At 35.3% G+C, this 13042-nt stretch overlaps 1 protein-coding gene across 4 annotated transcripts in view; it reads right to left on the bottom strand.

Annotated features, from left to right (window-relative positions):
• EPHA7 (EPH receptor A7) overlaps positions 1–13042 on the bottom strand; it is a 155080-nt gene that overhangs the window by 87055 nt on the left and 54983 nt on the right. The gene's annotated exons all lie outside the window — the stretch shown is intronic.

The raw sequence follows: 13042 nt of genomic DNA, 5'->3' as shown, positions 1-13042 counted from the left end.
CACAACAACAAGAACAACAAAAGAAAAGAAAAAGAAAAAAAAAACAGACAGAGACCCAAAATTTGTTTCATGGCCTATTTGGTTTAACAACAGACCCAATGCCCATTCAAGCACATATAATTCAGAAGGCCTGCCTGCCTGCCAGCAATAAAGACTGAAATTGGATACTTCGTGAGATTAATTACCGAGATAGGGTATGATAATGCTAGTCAAATGGGAAGGTAATTAAAGTGCACCTTCCATGAAAATTATTCATTGCTGATGTATCAGGTGACAGATAAATCAAAAGGAACTTAGAGAAAAGCTACAGATTAGCTTGTGGAAGGCCTTTCCTCCTTGCAGTTTGCAGCGCTCATGGCTGCTGAGTGTGGCTTCGCTGTATTGTTCCCATTCTAAAACAAAAAGTGAGACCTCAGCCTTTGGGAAAGAGGAACCCTTACAGAAGTTAGAATCATTGTGATTGCAGACAAAGGGTCAGCTAGAGTGAAAACAGTCAGCTGGCAGTTTTTGGATTACTAGACCTCTCTGCTTCTATCCCATAAAGGAGCACTGCAACCATAAAAGGCAGCAAGTGATGAATTAATAAGTTGACTAGTCCCCTGGGTGCAATACTTATAGATGGAGGACATGCTGCGGTAATCAAACAGGGTTATAAATTGTGTACACTGAATGGCACAAAATGCGTCTCACTTCATCACCATTAAGACAAGACTTCCTGAATTTGTCATTAACTCTTTAACTTCAATATATTTATTTAAACAGTAAAAGTAACAGAAAGAGCTTACAATAACAAAAGGGCAAGTGATACTACCCAGCGGGATATACAGTCTAATGGAGATCAGTGACTTTTACTTTCTATAGCTACAGGGGTCAAGCTGCACTCCTTTTACACCAAATGTCCCCTTGAGATGTACTGATTAAGTCAAAAACATTCAACTTAATTGCATTTCTAAATGCAGAAAAAAAATACAGAATGAAGTCAGGGTTGCTTTTATTTATTTATTTATTTATTTATTTATTTATTTATTTATTTATTTATTTATTTTTGCTTGCTAGTGCAAATTCCAAAGTATTTATTCCACACTTGGGAAAAAAAAAAAAAAAAGACCTATTTCCATAGGTAAGCATTTCCCAGACTTCATAGAAAATGTCAAAACTATCTTACTTTGGACTTTGGATGCAAAATCTGTGGAAATGGATAGTTGAATGATTACTCTTCTCTCTGTGTGTTTCTATACGTTTGTTAACTCTGTAGGTTGTGATATTAAGGTAATTCTGATTTTTCACTGGAAGTTAAATGAGAAGAAAATTTGTTATGTCCCTTTTATTTTTAATCACAGCAAACAGCCATTATAAAGGCCATAGAAACCTGACAGGTTTAAGGAAAAAAAAACTACCTCTTCTTCTGAGTCAGAGAATAAGACAGTTCTTGAAATCCTCCCATAATTTAATCACCTCAAAAGATACTTAAATTTTTCCCACATTTTGAAACAACAGTTCTGGATGTTTCATAAATAAGTTCTAGCCTATTTTCTGTGTCCCCTGAATATTTTTCTCTACCCTCACTTTATAGCAAGTTGTGGAAATGAAAACTTAAATGAGAATTCATATTGTTGTAAACTTCAACAATATTAAGACTAAACTGAAACCATTTTTCAGAGCCCAATGGGAACCATATACATATTTCAAAACAGAATTTATGAAACTGGACATTATTGTTCCCAGTCTTGGGATCCATATTGTATTTGAAGGAGTTTATATGATAATACAACCAAGAGAGGCAGGGTATCCTTTCACCATCTTCACCATAGTTGGCAGCTATGTTATTTCCTCTAGCAAAGGAGTTTTTACTGATTTTTTTCCATTGTTTTGTCACTTTCAGAACAGCCTATTACTATTAAATCTTATAGGCCTCTTAATCTATAAATACAGCCTAGAAATCTTAATGAGTTTAATCTATGAAACGAAACTGTGGTTGAATTGAGAATGGAGTATGCGCACAGGCTTGACCACCCTTTCTGTACAATTGCATAGTTAACCAGTTGGGCACAGTTGGGGCTCAGGTACTCCCTGCCAGACAATGTTCAGCATGAGTCAGCACTTAGAATGGGCCAAGACTTTTCTCCAGTGGCAGCCTCAGACTGGACAGTGTTTTGGGAGATAATTATAACTTTGCAAGAATCAGCCCTGGTAATGCTTGCAATGCACCAAACCACGTAGGCAAAGATTTTGTAAACAGGGAATGTCTGTTGGCTTCTTTAGGCTTTCACTGCCTCTCTGCTAATATCCAAGGAGCATTTGAGCTCTGGGTTTTGATCTATAAGCTGGTAAGTGAGATGAGACTTCTCTGCCTGAAAGATCACTTCCATCCTTTACTTCTGCTGTAGTCAGCAAAGATGTGAAGAGGTAGTTTCTTCCTTGGCATCTAGAAATTACCCCCCAAAGCATTATGACTGTGATAATACTCTGTAAGCCTGGGCTACCTTCTAAGGCAAAGGTTAAGAAAGTGCTCCCAGGAGAATGGTGAAGGAGTTCACTTACTCTAATTTATTGTTCATGGAAGGTTATCTGTTTGTAATTATAGTGTGCCACTGCATGGCTGAGTTAGTTTAATGCCTACACAAATGTATATAATGCTGATGGGTGGTCATCGCTGCATTACTGTAGGTAAGATAAAACATAAGGCACCTGCAGCCCACCTAATGGGGGCTCTTAGCTGGCATTAAAGTAAAAAGAATGTATAGAATAAATATTTTACATTTCAGAAACACATTTAGCATTACTGTTGTAACTAATCAAATGAAATATCCCTATATGTGCATATCCTCACTAAACGTCTCACTTAATTCTGTCGCTGGTAAGAGGCATCAGTCTTATTAACATGAATTGTTAGTCTTATTAACAGATTATTTTTTAAAGAATCTTAGAGTCCTGAAGGCAAGCAATTATATTTAAATTTGCTTTCTTGTTAAGTATTTTTTTGAAATTAAAGGAAAGCATGTAAATAGTTACTGTTAACATCTGCATATATGACGAGTGGGAGAAAGAGGGCATTCATGTCATCTAACTTTTGCAGTTAATTTAGGTGACTAAATAGGGAAGGTAATGTAAAGCTTCTTCAGTAATGAAAGATGAGTCAATGCAGAATTCCTAAATTCGGCTTCTGTTCTAAACCACTCCCTAAAGAAACCTATCAATCTCCGCTGAGTACAGCAATGTAAATATCCACCAAAGATTTAAATGCTAATGTTTAATGCCAACATCAAAGAGCAGAATGTTTAGCCCTAAAATACTTCATGTGATTAACCCTACACTATACAAGGAGCAATAGCACTTTCCCTTCTTTGTTTCTGGTTAAGCTGAAATACGAAAAATTAGGACTAAGGGTGAAATTCTGATTTCATCTACACAAGTGAATCTATGGAATAATTCCACAGGAGGTCCACAGAGGAAGATCATTAGAGCATTGGCTCTGAAATATCAGCACTGAATTCCTCATTTCACAGGTTTGATTAGAAGGTCTATGAATTCAAATAGACTTTAATGAAGTAAAAGGTATTTCTCCATATAAATATCAGGGTTTACTAGGTCTGAATCTAGCCTGCTGATTCAGCTGCTATTTTCTGAAAGGAGTTTGGGTGCTATGGAGAAAAATGAGCACTCCATGACACATTAGGAAATGGGCTACTCAAAAAATACACACTCTCAGATGACAGACAGAGACTGTCAGAAGAGATGTTAGACACATCCATCAGCAGGTCTGAGAAAGGAGATACAGAAACTGAAAGGTCTGCCACTGTAAATGCACGCGTGTGAGTAGAAGCCCTGGGTTCAGTGGACAATCCTGTACAACAAGCTCTTGAAGTATATGTAAAAGTTTAGGAGAGTCATCCTTAAAAAGACAAGCTAAGAGTTACAGGAGCAGTCTTACATCTCAACTCAAAGGAAGTGAGATCTGACTTAAAAAATCTGGAAAATACACTAACAGGCTAGGGGAAATAATAAGCTAAGCTACATGTATGTATGTATGTGTGTACATGTATGGTGCCTGTGTAAGTGTGAGCATTTCTCTCCCTTTTTCTCTCACTCCCTCTGCCTGTATATAGCAGGAACAAGAAGAAAGATAAGAAACAGCCCATTCTTCATTTCAAAGATTTCTTCCATTAACATTAAAAAAATACCAGCAGTTCTGTGAATAGTTTTCTAACAGTTTTCTGTGTTGAAATGGAGATTCTCTCATGTCTGGCACAGAATTTAGCTCATCCAGTAGGGTACAGGTCTTTACTGTACTGTTCATTTCACATAAGATTTTAAAATTTCTACCGTTTTCTCAAACATAGTTAAAATTGGTCAAAAACTGTTGAAAGGAGCTGAAATAAAATGGTCCGAAGAGATACACAGATAGCACATTCACACAGCTTCACATACTGAGATAAAAATAACCTTGTCCAAATCAGCATTAATACTAAAATGGCTTAAGTCATATGACATATCCTGCCTTCTGTGTACATTATCCTGAAAAAATGAGTATACCGATGAAAAAGCAGCATTTGAGAATTAAAACTAAAGCTCTCATTGAGACCCACTTTATTTTTATGTTGCTACTACAGTCTTAAGCTACCTTTGTAAACATAACATGCAGTTTGTTCCAAGCTCAAATTTAGGGCATATATATTGGTTGCACAATAAGAAGATTTCTGTGTCATTATCACGAGCATGATTTAGTTGACTTATGTTCACATACTGACACAGTTATGTAACTCTTAGCTCAGACAAATGGCTCTGTTCTTGATATTCTCTATCCTACTGTAGTTAATGACCAAATATTGTTAAAAATTGGGACACTAATTATCTGATGTCGACATGTTATGGATAATTAAGAATTGCTCACTCTGAAGCCATGCTAATTGTTTTTCACAGGTCTCCTTCTCTTGTCCTTGTGTCACCAACAAGGCAAGCAGCTACAGGTTTGTGCGTACATCTCTGTCATGCACATTGTCACAGAACATACATCATCCTTTCTGGCTCATCCCCAATTAATTTTGCTGGATTGCAGCAATTATCTCTCCCTTTGTGACTGACCTCCTGGTAAATGGAGTGCACTATAAATGGATTTTTTCCTGTGCAGTTTACCACTTAATTGATCCTTGTTGGCTGCCCACAATAGCATATACTAAACTTAAGTCATAAAATGATTGAAATTGAGAGAAAGTGGTTACCATGTTTAAGCAATTGTAGTTGACAACTGTAAAAATTAGATCTTGATAATGTTCTCTCATTTACCCTATTAGTTGGATCAGTTGGTTAAAGCTGTTAATGATCCTCTTGGATCAATGTCTTTTGCTTGTAGCTGTAATTTACTGCATTGGTGGATTAGTACAGATGTTTTCATAGATAGCTCTGCATCATTCCACCAGATTGCTGTCTGCATCAAATTTGCTTCCATTCATCACTAACAAAGCAAACAAAAAGATAATCAGCATCTCCTATCTTAACATTAACTATTGAACTCAAGATAACTCCTTTATTGTTGTCTATTTGCAGCCTTCAACTATGGTTTCCTCAATAAATTGTCCTGAGAATTTCCTCTAAAAATAGACATAATTATATATTCTGACTATACACTAAAGAGTAGTAGAGACAACTGTACAATTAGGAATATACCCTATGGAGCTAGGGCTGGTTCTATCATAAGCAAAATCAAAGAAATTATACACAGCAGCACAACATCAGAGACGGAAAAATTGTTCAGAATTACCGATTGCCTGAACTATTCTAGAACTTGGAGAATCTACTGCTACCGAAGGAGATTTCTCTGCTGCTAAGTCTACAATGGCTATTATGCTATTACATCTCTTTTTTACTTTACACCACTTGCAACAGAAGGATCAAGCCTAGCTCTTCACAGACCTTTATTCTGTACTAGCTCCCCGTCCCAGCTCAGCTTTTCAGTTTTGCCTGCCAAGAAGTGAACCATCCATTCCTGGGACATCAATATTCCCTAAACTGCTAGAAAGCCATGGACCAGAAAGGAAAGATTTATTTTTTTCACCTACGGACCTGTTTAGACAAAACTCTGTTTTTCTTCCTAGATAAAAACAGGCTTGCTGCCACATGCAACAAATAACAAATAGTAAGCTGAATAAAATATGATCTGTTGTGAAAGAATAGTAGCAGAATCTCAGACTATTTCTAATGAGAACACATATAGAAATGCGCTGTCTTAAAATGCTGGACAAATCTACTTGGCACTTCATGCTAAACAGTTAATTATGAGATTGAACTTCAACACTAAATGGTGGAATTAACCTGGCACTAGTGTGAGCAATCTCGTCTGTCTAGAAGCTGCACACTTAATTCTATCTTTTAAGCTTAATGGAGAAACTTCTTTAGCTTTCCCTGTATAAGTAATCTTCCCTCTTTTAAAGATTTCCACAGGAATCATTACGGTGGGCTGGCTAATTGCCATGCTGTCATGAAATGTTTCATTCTATAGAGTAGTTAAAGAATTTTTTTAATTTATATAAGCTCAGTCAGGATTTCAGTAATGATAGCATTTATTTGTAATAGTGCCTTTCTGTAGTGTTCATTTCCCATTGGAAAGGACTTGTATGGGGACTCTAATTCTTTAACAGATCTGAAAGAAGCCACCAAAACATTAGGAAATCCAGAGTCAAAACTTCTACGGAAGATGTTAGAACTCATGAGCAGTGGGTTTTTTTGTTAAACAGTGAAAAATATTCTGACATACTGATACCACAGTTTTGTTCATCGAAGGAGTTTAAATCTATTTTGTAAATACTGAAAACCAAATCCTCCCTATGCTTATTCACAAAGCAAATAAATTATGTGTCGCTATTAGCTTCAAATGGGAAACAAGAAGCTCCACCAAACAAACAAATATTTGAGAAAATTTATGACAGGATTACTTGGCTTTTCTTGGGTTTCTTTTGGAGAAACTTTTTCAGTTTCTCCACTGCCGTCCTCTTTTTATTCTTAGATCTAAATATAATCGTCCCAGTATTCTGACTAAAACAAATTCCTATGAAAATTCCTATAAAATTCTATTCTGTTTTAGAACAGTTAATTACCTACTTTCATAATCATCAACAAAATTATTTTGGATAATAGTTGGCTAATATACCAAACAAATTACATTGAGGACATGAAATACTACTGATAAGAATTCAGTGCTAAGCTAGATCCTCCATCCAGATACCATAATACAGATCACAGGAAATGGAAAAGGAAGATCTGGAGATACAGTTCTGCTGCCAAAATCATAGGTCCATGGCTCTTCTTCTTCTTTACTCAAGAAATAATGTGGCTACACTATGTACCACCATGTATAAATTTATCATACAATTTCTTTTTTTTGCACTGCATGTATCTTGAAAGTCTTCAAAGTCTTTAGAGAACTGTGAGTCCTCAAATTGTGTAATAAAGCTCAAAGAGTATTTGGTTTCCACTCACTGTAAAAGGAGCTATGATCATGAGATGCAATATAACTGGATGAAGTGAAAGATGTGAGGGGCTAAAAACCCATCTAGAAGTCAGAAGCAGAGGTCTTCTATTTCACAAAGCTTTCTGAAAACTGTCATAGAAAATGTAATGCTATCACACTGATTTTTCTTTTCAGAGTCACGCTTAGATTTTCACTACTATTTTTAAGAAGATAATTAGTATAACTCAGAAGCATCTCAAGAGATGTGCAGTCTACATTTGCAACGTTAGAACAAAAACTCTCTCCATATTTCGCATCTTACACTGGCAAACAAATCTCTACTTGGTTAGACTGTACTTCATATCACTCCTTTTCTTCCTCATGTACATAGTTATTTGTTGTGTAACTGGTGGAAGTCTGCTTTAGTAGTGCACAGTTTGACTGTGGTGCCATAGTCTGCTGTTTCATTAGTTTAGTGCACTGAACTGAATGTGCCCTGTGGCTGTCAGGTTTCTCTCAGCAGGTTGCAACCAAATATTTAACATACTTACCAGCTCATTCTGACTACATCTAATACAGAGCTTGGGCTGGGTGAAGCTGAAGTTTTACTCTGTCTAGCTGAAAACTCCAGGTTAGATTCTTATTATGTTTATTTCTAAATGTAAAATTCATATCGTTTCTATTAGAAAAACTTTCTAATTTTCTTGGCAAAAAACAACAACAACAAACAAACAAACAAACAAACAAACAAACAAACAAAAACCAACAAAACAAACAAACAAAAAAAACCCCAAACCAAAACACTTACACCTGTTCCTAAAAAACTTTATGGTTGGAGAGGGGAGTTATTATACACATTTGAAAAACAAATCACGTTTCCAGTATACTTGAATAAAAAATTCAAATGACATTCAGCTACAGACTGATGTGCTACAGTTACAGTCAAAATGTGGTATGAAGTATTTTTTTCAGGATGACACACTGTTCACTGCTTTGGTTCCTGTGTGTTCTGACAGAGCATGAGGTTCAAATCCTGCTCCTACTGAAGTCAATGACAAAACTTCCATTGACTTCAGCGGTGCAGGATCAGACCCTAAGCAACACAGCTAATATCTGCTTTCTTGCTTTCTCTCCTATCTTTCAGTGAAAAATATTAGAACAAGTTAGACCTAAATATATTAGAAAAAATGTAAATACTATCAATAGACTATTCAGGAGTATCCAAAAATAAAAACAACAACGAAACAAAAAACCCAACTCCTAACAAACAAACCCACCAAAAAAATCATACTGCTTGTTATATTGCTTCATCTAAGTATAATATTACCATAAGTAACATATTGCCAAATTACATTATACTCTGTATAGTTGATTCCTCCTTTGCGAAAATCCTTTAAAAAAATAATAATTTATTTTCAGCACTAATCTTACAGTAATACTCAATATCTAGTAGTTGTACAATATCTCTATAACCTTGTGGATTTTACTGCATTAAATATGACCTGATACAATCAGTGAATGAAAAAACTGCTCTCAACAGTCTGATAGTATTTGCTATACAGATGCTGGAATTCATAATCAAGTTTTTATCCATCACCTGAGTTCTGTTATAAATTCAGTTACTACCTCCTGTCAAAACAACTGTAATATTAGTCTGCAGTAAGGTGATTTGAGACCAATAGGCAGTCTTACTCCTACAGAAATAAGTCAATACATTTTTAAAAATGTACTGACAGGATATATAAAAAATAGAGGAATAGTAACTATGATATTCATTTTGTTCTGGTTTTACACTTTTAAGTTGGTGGCCATGGTGTGCAGAACATTTACAAAAGCAACATGCTGTCTGCCTACTAGTCCAGAAGAAAAGTTAAAACAGATTATAAAATATCTTAAATAATAATAAGCATCATCATCATTGTAACTCTCCTTAAATAAACAAAGCAAAATGGGAGCCCAAATAACAGCCATTGTAGCATACATGTTTTTAAGAACCAAAATTTAACACAAGGGATTAAGAAAAATTAGTGTTCAGAAGCACCCTTCTACAGGAAATAGTTCTCTAAGCTCAACAGGTTGAATACATTTAATAAAAAATATATATATACATATTTTTTTATAACTGCAATTGTTTTTAAATGAAGCACTGTTTTGATGTATATAATGTACTCATACCACTGTGGGAAAGCTGATCAGCAGTTGAAGGCTACATGATGAAATAGCACTCAGAAAGCAAAGTCACTAGCAGGAAACCAAAAGAAACCTGAACCGAAAGGAAGGTCGTTTAAATGGGAAAATATACCCGAAGTGACCAGTTGAACAATTGAGCTACTTATAATAGTATAATAATAGTAAATAATAATAGTAAATAGTCATGTATCACCAGACATGACCACTGGATGGAAGATATAGATGAAAAGTAGATTAAAAGAACTTGTAAACAGAATGGGAAGACATTATAACGGTCTGGGGGATGGAGAGAAAACTAGTACTCAACAGTGAGGTCAAAAAGACTGGGAAAGGCACAGCCACAAATTTTCTTGATTGTTGCCTCTGCTGGGAGACAGCTCATTGCTAAATAAAAGTCAGGTTTAAGACAGAGAACAGGAAGCAAACAGATGGTCAATAGTGTGTAGACTATGAAAGAAGAAACTTTCAAAAATGAATGAGGGTAACTGAGAGCTGGAAAAAATCCACACAAAAGAAAAGAGGAAAACAATGAGCAGCAATAAGCAAAGGGGAATGGAGAGTAACAGAGAATTCAGAACATCTCTCTTTCAGCAAGAATTCTGAAGTATCTGAGTGTCTAAGAAAGGCAGAACCTATCACATAGCTTAACACAAGGGATAGCTTTTTTTCTGTTGTGTTTTCATTCATTTCTTCTTGCCATGTAAATCAATGTTTCTGCTGCTAATAGTTCTGATTTTATAGCATGTAATGTTTTTCCTTTCAAGTTGCTGGGATAATGCAACTTTGAAAGACTTTTATTCATTCATTCATTCATTCAGCTGTGTGAGGCATAGGATCTGCTTCTTGTAAAAAAAGGTCAGAAAATATGAACTCTAGGAGGTCTAAAAAAGAGAAAACAAATCAGCATATAAAAATAAACTGTGACTAAAAAACAATGATTTTTAAGACCATGTCTTAATTATGGAACTGAATCACGTTTTTTAATCACTTCAAGTTGTCAGCATCAAATGCATCAGAAGGGGCAGCATAAGCTAAAAATGTTGTAGGGAATTTTTCTCCTGCTGTGAAGGAGTGAGTGTTAGGAAATGCACCCTTCATGAGGACAGAGAGCATGTTTAGGAGCAGACATGAGCATTACATTTTAACTTTCATTTGTCATGTTTGCTTACAGAAGTAAGACATGATGTGTGTTCCCTTGGATATGCTTTTTTCCTTCCAGTGATTATAAAGACAGCTCAAACTGGATCAGGACAGATGCTTAAATTTTCTCAAACACTGATGAATGGTGGCAATCATCCAATACATCTTAATTTTTACAGAATCAAGGTAATTTGGATGAATCCCATTCATTACCAGAGATCTATCCATTGTCCACTTAGACTTCAAAGGAATGGATGGAGAAGGATAGTTTTAAATACACAGTATCTTTGCAAAAGATACAATTACTGTTGAAACTCATATTTTTTCACAGGTTGAAGTTGTGTAAGTGCCAAAATCTGACAAATATTCATCTGTCATAAAGCCTAACCAGTTCCACTAGCCTTTTGACATATGTATGGAAAAAAGTATAAAATTTGAAAAGGAGTTTGAATGATCAAAAGGAACTTCCAGTACCGTCTGAAAACAAATATCCTACTTGGGGAATAGCAAATTTTATGTTCAGTAAGCAACCATTCAATAAGCTTGCAAAGGTTGTGGTTGTCAGCTGTTCACCAGCTGCATCTCTTCAGTACATTCCTCTATTGTATCTAGGGCTCAGTCACATTTAAATCTGAATTCGACAAGGATGCATGGGTTACATAGACCAGCTTGTAATGCAGGGATGACATCTTGTAATCTTTACATGATGCTGAATACGCAAGATATGAAACAAGATGGCTTACTCCTGGGAGAATAAGTGTACTTCATCTTTTACACGTGATTCTGGTTCAGTTCTTCCATGCTTTTGTCAAAAAAACATAAACAAAAACAAACAAACAAAAAAAGGAGTGAAATAGAAAGCTTCATGGTTCATGTCTGCAGCATAAAAAATACATCATAGGACAACTGATAGCCTGGTCAGAACGGTGTTAACACAGGGAATTAACAGCACTGGGTCACATGTAGGAAGGTAGCATTTCACAACTGCTCATGTATGTACTTGTACTCAATCTATTATGCTATTTTCACAAATATAAATACCATATTTTTTTTAATCAACCACCTGGATATTTTCTGTGACATGTTCCCTCAGCTACATCGGAAGCTAGTTATATGCAGGTGAAGAAAACACTAAATATACCTCCAAATCCCATTATTTTATCAATAGTTTCCCATTATCGTTAGAAAATTTTCTGAATTTTGTGAATATGACCAGGAAGGTTCAATTCAATTAAAACAAAACTGCTAAAGGAAAATCTCACTGCAAGCCTCTGTGCAATTGGTGAACTCAGTAATTATATATAGCCACCTATTGTGCTAGCACAATAACATGTAAGGAAGGTTTAGTTAGACACATTTACACACATAAAAAGCAATATGGGCATAGAAAAAATCCTTTTTCCCAAAAGTAGAGAGCAGTCACATAGTAACAAATGAAAGCTGCATGAATCCTAGTTTACTCAGCTATAAATAAATCCAACATTTTCCTTCTCTCCATGGTAAAATAAAATAGCACAGAAGCATAGCAGTCTCCTTTGAGCAACCAGCCTCTTTCTGTTCAATTATAGTCATCAATCTGTTCCACCTAAAATATTTTCCTCCTTGAGAAATCAAAGAAATCAGAATTAGGATCCACAATATGCAGTTGTAAAAATAATGTGAAAGAGGTCTTTCCTTTTTGTGAATCCATTTTATTTTTTTTTTCTGAAAGACTATTTTCTTTAGCATGAATTTTGTAATTCTGGTGAAATAGGCTTCATTTTCATGGCACTTCTAATTGGAAGACCTTGAAGTGCTTGATAAAATAAGATAAGGGTTACCTTCATCTTACAGATGGAGAAAACTGTAACAAAGAGAGCCTTTTTTTGCTGTTTTTTTTGTTTGTTTGTTTTTTCAAAATCGGTTTCTTATGTATATATTCTTTCTATATGCCCAACTGGAAGCTTTTAAATTATGATACCAGAAGTTCTAAACAGACAAAGCTTCAGCTTTAAAAGAATCCTTGAAAAATTACAAATAATTATTTTAAAGATGAAAAGTCAAGATGCTAAAATAATATACTCTGTGGAACAATAATAGTTTCAGAGTAAGTTCTTTGTGTGCAAATGGAACTCCCAAAATTAATACAGAGAGCAAATCTTTCAGTGGCAGAATTGATTACAAACTCATATAAAATGTGGATTTGCTATGCAGGGAAGCAGTACAAGGAATTTAAATATCCCCAAAACATTCCAGACTAACTTTAGTAACTACACAAAACATCCTGGG

The sequence above is a fragment of the Phasianus colchicus genome, chromosome 2 (assembly GCF_987193195.1).
Source record: "Phasianus colchicus chromosome 2, bPhaCol1.hap1.1, whole genome shotgun sequence".
In the NCBI taxonomy this organism is placed as follows: domain Eukaryota; kingdom Metazoa; phylum Chordata; class Aves; order Galliformes; family Phasianidae; genus Phasianus; species Phasianus colchicus.
This window is presented reverse-complemented; position numbering and strand designations above follow the sequence as displayed.